This window comes from Pteropus alecto, unplaced genomic scaffold (assembly GCF_000325575.1).
Source record: "Pteropus alecto unplaced genomic scaffold, ASM32557v1 scaffold25, whole genome shotgun sequence".
Lineage (NCBI taxonomy): Eukaryota > Metazoa > Chordata > Mammalia > Chiroptera > Pteropodidae > Pteropus > Pteropus alecto.
The window spans coordinates 34,644,467-34,652,303 of NW_006441955.1; positions in this window are offsets into that span (position 1 = coordinate 34,644,467).

Genomic DNA, 7,837 nt, shown 5'->3' on the forward strand with positions numbered 1-7,837 from the left:
ATTTCTTCTAGTTTTTGAGGCTGAAAAGTTATCACAGAAACCAAGCCCCAGCTCTGAAGGGGCAGGAAGTGGAAGGAAATTGGTGATGCCCTAATGCCAAAACCACATTCTAGGAACTGTGGCAAATACACAGTCCATTTCTGCACTGAAGTGTGATGTGGAGTCAGAATGCTGTCGGGCCGCTGTCCAGTGTGTTGAAGGGCTCTCAGCAGACAGAAGATGCCAGAGAGCAGGCCTGAGCCTGGGTGACTTGCTCTCAACTGTGTCACTCCCAGCCTGGAACTTTGCAAAGGCCCTAAGATGACTGACAGGTGTTTAGAGTACCTGTCAGCTGCCATGTGCTGACCAGATAGTGCCCTAAGTTTTCCAGATGCTGGTGTCTTCCCAGGTGAGTATTTGATGTAAAAAAACCTAGAGACGCCAAATAGCTAACAAATCCATACGCCCTGGATGCAGGCACAAAGGACTGGGGATGGGAGTAGCAGGCCCATGACTTAGGGCTAATGTTTGACATTTTCTTATATGTATTATCTCATAATCCTTCACCGAAACCCGGGGAAGATGCTGCCATTTTTCCCATCCTACAGATGGGTACATGAAGGCTCAAAGGGCTGACTGACTTACTAGTAAGTTGAGAAGGTGGGTTGCAAGCCCAGTTCATGTGACTCTAATGCAAGTGTCAAAACAAACAAACAAACAAACAAAAAACAAATACCTAAGAGACCAGGGGAGTGATCTAAGGAACGGCAGTGACCTTAGAGCACGTATGCCATCCACAGGGGCAGCTGTTACTCGGTAAAAGCAGGATGCTGCCATCTAAGAACTCAGGTCCAAAGTTACCAGAAACTTCTAGTCTTCACTACACAATATGGATTGTTGTTTGTGAGATGGCATCTTATTCAAAACAGCTTATTAGAAGCTGAATAAACAAATATACAGAAAACTTCGTGGGCCGTAAACATGTCTTAAAGCTCTGTCCTCTTTTCCTGCCACCTTGTAACTTCTTCTGGTGGCTTTTTTTTTTTTTTTTTTTTACATTTATTGAGTACCTACTATGTCAAGGAACTGTGCCGAGTGCTGGAGAACAGGCCTTGCCTTTATCTGAACGAAGCTGACCTGCTGGCAGAGGTTTCTTTATTCACATCCACTGGGTCTATGTAGACTCAGCTTCTATTCCTGGCCATGTGCTGGCTGCTTGGATTAAAAAAAATACCACATGGCTGCACAACCATGTGAATGTACTTAATGCCACTGACTGTACAGCTAAAAATGGTTAAAATGGTAAATTTTATGGTTACGTATATCTTACCACAATAAAAAAGTCATACTGTAACCCCGCCCCCTCAAAATCAACATATAATTTTTGTCTTTAACAAAGACAAATTCTAAATGAGAAAACTTAGTGCTTTCAGATCCTTCAACTCAACAGCGTTTGAGCACCCGCTGTGTATGGAGCACCATCCTAGGTCCTGGGAATATAAAGTTGAGGAATATTAATTGTCTTCAAGTGTAGTCTAACCAGAGATGAAGAAAATGTTGGGAGCAGCCTAGGTTTTCGCAGATAATAATAGCTGCCGTTTGTGGAATGCTAACTCTGTGCCAGGCTCCTTGCCCTGTGCTTTACGAGCACTGTCTATCTCATTTGAGCCTTACACTTACCCTGTGGAACAGATGCTCTTACCAACCTCATTTTACAGAAGAGAGGGCAGAAGTTCAGAGAGGTCCCGTTGCTTGCCTTAGGTCACACAGTGCTAGTGAATGGAGAAGCCAGGTTTTGAACCCAGGTGCACTTCACGCAAGACCCCACGGGGAGAGAGTCCAAGAACCCTGGTATAACCAGCCAGTGGAGCTGAACGCAGAGCGCTGGAAACGGGACCCCTGGGGAGGCTGGGCAAGAGGAGCCTAAAATCAAGATGAGGGCGCTGCACCCCTAGTGCAGGTGAGCATGCCCAGTGTCTCCTGTTCCAAACACAGGGGCAGTTTCACAGAGGTCATCGTTTTAGTCCGTTCGAGCTGCTAGAACAACACTCCATGGACGGGGTGGCTTATAAAGAGCAGAAACTTATTGCTCACATTTCCGAAAGCTGCGAGTCTGGGATTGGCCTGCCAGCACAGGTGTGAGCATTCTTCCAGGTCGCAGACCTCTTGTTGCGTCCTCACATGGCAGAAGGAGCTGGCGACGCCTTGGGGTGGAGCTTTTACAGTGCTCCCTCCCCCAGAGCACCTCCCAAGGAGCACTAATCTTTCATACAGCGCTACTCCCATTCATGAAGACACGCCCCTCATGAACTAACCACTTCCCATTAGCAGGCCCTACTACTAATACCATCACCTTGGGAGTTACGATTTCAACACATCAATTTGGTGGGGAGGCGGGACATAAACATTCAGTCTGTAGCAGTCATTAATGCTGATTCCTAAAGAACGAGAGATGGGCAAGATGGGGAAGGACATTGTGGTCACACAATCAGGTCAACTCAAGGGTGTCCACATCACCGAGCTCTTGATGCCCAGGGCTGAGGCACAGTGAAGAGCATCATCACGCAACGTGGGCGAGCATCTGAGGGGGATGGCAGCTGGGGCAAAGCCTGGGCACCTTCATGGGCCTCAGCAACCTCAGCAGCAGACACCTTACCCGGAACTGGACTAGAGGAAAATGTCAGGTACCATTTGGCAGCCAAGTGGGTTAAAGCTGAAGACTCTTGAAATAGTGGGAAGGTTGGCTTCTAAGGACAGCTGGAGGTTCTACAGACAAGCAAGGGGCAGAGACTAAGACATGTAATTAGATTCAGATGACATGGCACTGAATTTTTATGCACATGAACTGAACGGAAGGTACAAGGTGTGTGACACTCAAGCAGAGAGGGCTGGGGCACACTTCATTCATTCATTCATTAATGAATATTGATTGATATTTACCATGCTCTGTTTTAGGTGTTGGGGACATAGCAGTGAATGATACAGAGGATGTCTCCATCCTCATGGAGCTTGTATTCTAGGTACAGTTTATTATCTGTCTAGATAATACACAAGTAAATAGAAAGTATATAAGACAATTTCAGAGAGTGACGAGTATATGAAGAACATAGGGGAAGAGTATAGAGTGTGATGGAAATTGATAGTCTGGACAGAAAAGTTAGGGAAGGCTTCTCTGAGGACATGATATTTGAGCTGAGACCTGAAAGGGAAGATAGGGGTGGGCATGAGCTGTAGTGCAGAAGGCAGAGGGAACAGTAATGCAAAGGCCCTGAGGCAGGCGTGAGTTTGGTCTCCCATAGCTTTGAACATATCTGTTTGAGAGAAGGAGGAAAGTCAGTGAGGTCGCTGGGGAAAGCTGGGGTAATAAGGATAAGAGATGAGGTTGGATTGGGCCCCTGGTTGCAGGCTCTAGGACAGAAATGTGCATATACATTTCTGGGAATACAGAGAAGCGGCCTCCATACTACCTCAAGAGAGGAAGCGGCTCCTAGACAAGCTAGGAAGAGGCCAGGGAAAACTAGCTTGGAAATGGGGTTAATTCCTATGAAGCTGACAGTCCAGGGTGCTATGTCCTAAGCGGTCTGAAAAATTCAAGCTTGGTACAAGAGGGTGTTGTCATATAAGGTGTTCTGATGAAGAGCCGAAGATGGCTTTGGAAGTCCACCAGGGAAGTACTCAGCCAAATCAGGCGCAGAGAGGGGGTTGGGGTTGGGGTTGGGGCAACACAGGAAAGATCCCTGGGGGAGGAATCAGCAGGAGCTAGGCAAGGATCCAGGCCCCTGTTTGTTTCAGGGCTTACTGGGGAAACAAGCCAAAATCCTAGGTGAATCCTTGGCAGGCTGAAGAGGAGCTGTAGTGGAGGGAGAGTTTTGGGGGGAAAGGGACGGTAGAGGGCACTGGCACCAAGTTGGGTCCTAGGCAGAGCCCTGGCAATAAGGCTGATTGGGGTGCCACCTACTGGTAAGTTAGAGCGGCTGCTAGTCTCCTGGTCCTGGTCGGGTCCACCTCAAATGGAAGTGAAGAGGGAACTTGTAACAGCATTTATGATGGAGTTCTTACTATCTCAGTTTTGATTGAGGCATCAGTATAATAGATACTAAATTCCAAAGGGCCGCTGTGCAGAAATTTCAAAGGAATATCAAGAACAACTCTTCAATTCCTTAACCACTAAAAAAAGGAAAAGAGGATTTGCAAAGAGAACTTTTAGAGTGAGCTGCTGTCAAGTCCTATCGCTCTCAGGGTTAATAGGAGGGAATCTGTGGCCATTCTTTGTATCAAGCTTCTAAAGAGAGACTCTAAGGAGCATACCTGAAGAGCTTCATAAGTGTTTCCTGAATAGAAAGGCACTGAACTGGAGTCTGACTTCTGCCTAGAAGATCTAACAGGCTAGACATGGGCTGGCTGCCTACCCTGGAAGCAGGACTAATGAAGTGACTACTACTTCAGAGTTAGTAGGGGCAAAGTGTGTGTGTGTGTGTGTGTGTGCGCGCGCGCACGTGTGTTTCTAGATGTGAAGAAAAAGAGAATGAGGAGAGTTTTTGTTGTGGTGTGGTTGTTATAGTTTGCTGCTTTTCAAGGAAACAACAGGTATTGGTGAAAATAGTAGAATACAATAAATAAACATCACAGATATGAAATACTATACTTCCCAAAGTGAATATTTGTTTTTTTTCTGATTATAAAATAACACATTCTTTTACTCATATGTGGGATATAAAACTGAAAGCAACAAACAAACAAGACAAACAAACAATCATACACACAGACAACAGTTTAGTGGTTACCAGAGAGAAGTGGGAGAGGGGGAGAAGTAAAAAAGGGTAAAAGGTGGTCAAATATATGGTGACATAAGGAGAATTGACTTTGCTGAACACACAATGCAATATACAGATGATGTATTACACAGACAACAGTTTAGTGGTTACCAGAGAGAAATGGGGGAGGGGGAGAGGTAAAAAAGGGTAAAAGGTGGTCAAATACATGGTGACATAAGGAGAATTGACTTTGAGTGCTGAACACACAATGCAATATACAGATGATGTATTACAGAATTGTACGCTTGAAACCCATACAATTTTATTAACCAGTGCCACCCCAATAAATTTAATTAAAACATAACACATGCTAACCAAAATTCAAACAGCTTACAGATATTAGTAGTGAATGAATTTCCCCTTTCTGCTTCCCATGCTGATCCTTTTTTGTTGTTGTTGTTGTTGTTTATTGGGGTAACATTGGTTAATACAGTTATATAATTTTCAGGTGTACATTATCATTTGACATCTGCATATTCTATTATGTGTTTACCCCCCCAAAATCCAGTTTCCTTTAGCTACCATGTATTTGATCCGCTTTATCTGCTTCTCCCTCTCCTTCCCCTTCCCATGCTGATCTCGAAGGCCTTTTCCAGGTTGACACTGGAAATTTTCTTTCTGGGGCACATTCTTCCCTGTGACCAGCAGGTGGCAGGACATCACTGATTTAGGGGGAACCCAGAAAAAAAGTGGATTTGAGAGGTAAATCCAATTTAGCAGAGAGCTTTGCAAAAATGGTTTTAATTTAAAACAGTTGTTAAGTTTTTAAAAATAATGTCAGGAAAATCTCTTGGTGGTTTTTTTTCACAAGTTTAGAACTGGTCATTCTGGCCACTGTGCCCTAGACTATTATTGCCCCTGAGCCCTGAGTTTTTGAGACCAGGACAAAAAAGTTTATAAACAGAGGGAATTTATCAGCTCGTATAACTGAAAAGTCCAGAGGTTTGTTCTGGAAAGAGGGATCTGTGCCTCAGCTCTGGTTTGATCTGGTTTCACCCCCTCCTCAGGGCCTCGGGTCTGTTTTCCTGATTTTTTTTCCTGCTGTGCATGGCCAGCTTTCTCCTAGGGCTGCCTTCTCTCATGTTAGAAAGCAGTTGAAGCAGTTCCAGGCCTCAGATCTGCATGCTTCACCTTCGGGAGCCCCCAGGAATGCTGCCTTGGGTCTCAGCAGCCTGAACTGAACCACTTGCCCATTCTTAAGGCAAACACTGTGATCAGGGGCTAGAGCTGTGTTCACTCACTGTAGCCTAAGCTCATGCCTCAGAGAGCAACTGAGTTTACCCTGAAGGACACGGGCTGTGTCAGAGTGAGGGAAACACCTGGATGATTAAGAACAGTTAAAATGGAGGCACGTTTGTTGGCCACTTGTGGGTGTCAATGTGACTCTAGTGCCCTAGGTCTCTGGGAAGTCCTACTGTTCACCAAGTAAGCAGGGAAAAGCATAGGACGAGCCTCGAGGTAGCAGACAATCTCCTCCAGGCCTGCCCACTCCATTTTGATCTCCAAACAAGCCCTTGAACAGTTCTTCAGGTTGCATGTTTGATAGCATAGTTCCTCTGCTGAAAACCCTTTCGATGGCTCTCATTCTCCAAGCTCAAGTCCTTGACATGGCACATGAGGCCCTGCACCCTCTGCCCCTGGTCTCCCCAGCCTTCTCTGCTGCCACTATGTCTGGCCTCTGCTTGTCCATTATCTTCACTCTGAGGGAGGGTCTTTCTATTTTTCCTCCCCGAGTTTACTCCTTTTATTCCTTCCAAATTTAGTTCAAACATCACCAACTCCTCCAAAGCACCTTCTACAGATACTCCAGGCTGTCCCAGTGCTGTTGGCACCCACAGAACCCCACAGGTACCCACAACATGGCTCTAACCACATCATGTTGCAATGACCTGTTTGCCAAGTGCCTGCCTCCACTAAACTGTGAGATTCTTGATGGCATAGGACTGCGGTAGGTTCTCAACAAGTGTTTATGTAACTGCTGAAATACACTATTAATCCTCCCTTCATAGCACAGGGGGTCCATTTTCTGCTTTGCATTTGGCCCTAGGAGGCAGATAGTGGCTTTTCCCCTCAAGAACAGAACTTCCTCAGCCAACTGTCTTTCTCCCCAGGAACTCCCACCATCCCATTGGCCTGATGACCTTCTAGGGTCCCTTCCAGCTTAAAGTATATGATTCTACCCTGGATGAGAGTTAGGAGCAGAAGAGAGCTGGTCCCACTGGTCTAAGATAGGGGAGGATCCAAGCTTCCCTCCACAGGAAGTCAGACTGGATAGAAAAGGGACCACCCCGGTTTGGGTTCCAAGTGAATCATACAAGCTGCCCATGTTCGTGCCGCTGCCTCATTTTCTCCCTCCCTAGAAAGACATTTTCATGTTTGCAGAGATTTCTAATTTTTTTTTTTCTTCCCAGCTTCCTGGCTGCTCTGCTAGGCTGGAAAGGTCCTAGTGCTTTTGGAATGAGGGAAGTCAATGGAATAGGGCCATTTGGAATGATATTACCATAACTGATAAGGACTGCTCACATTTTTGAGTGCTCAGTTTCTTAGCTATCATTTTACATATAACACACATAATCAACCATTCGATGTTTACAACATCCTATGAGCTAGGCACCAGTATCATCCCCAATTTACAGCCGGGGAAACCGAGATATAGAAAGATTAAGTATCTTGCCTAAGGCCACTAAGCTACTCAGTGACAGAGACAGGATACAAAAGCAGGCAGTCTGGTCCCCCATACCTTCAACCACCATCATATATTACCAGCCAGTCTTATCCAGGCTATGCAGGAAGGAGGAAGGAGAAGGACCAGTTTGGAAAGGGACTTCGAAGCTGGTGTGACACTCCCTTCATTGCTACCATGGCTGCTGGCCTCGAAAGACCAAACCTGGCTTAGTTTTATTCACCCATCAATCTTTAAGCATCATAAATACTGATCGTTGTAAATAAAATGCCTGCGATTAATCTATTATGCTACCACTCTCAGAAAATATCATAAGCTTTATTTCATTAGAGACTGACAATGGCTCTGTGAGGGAGGTACA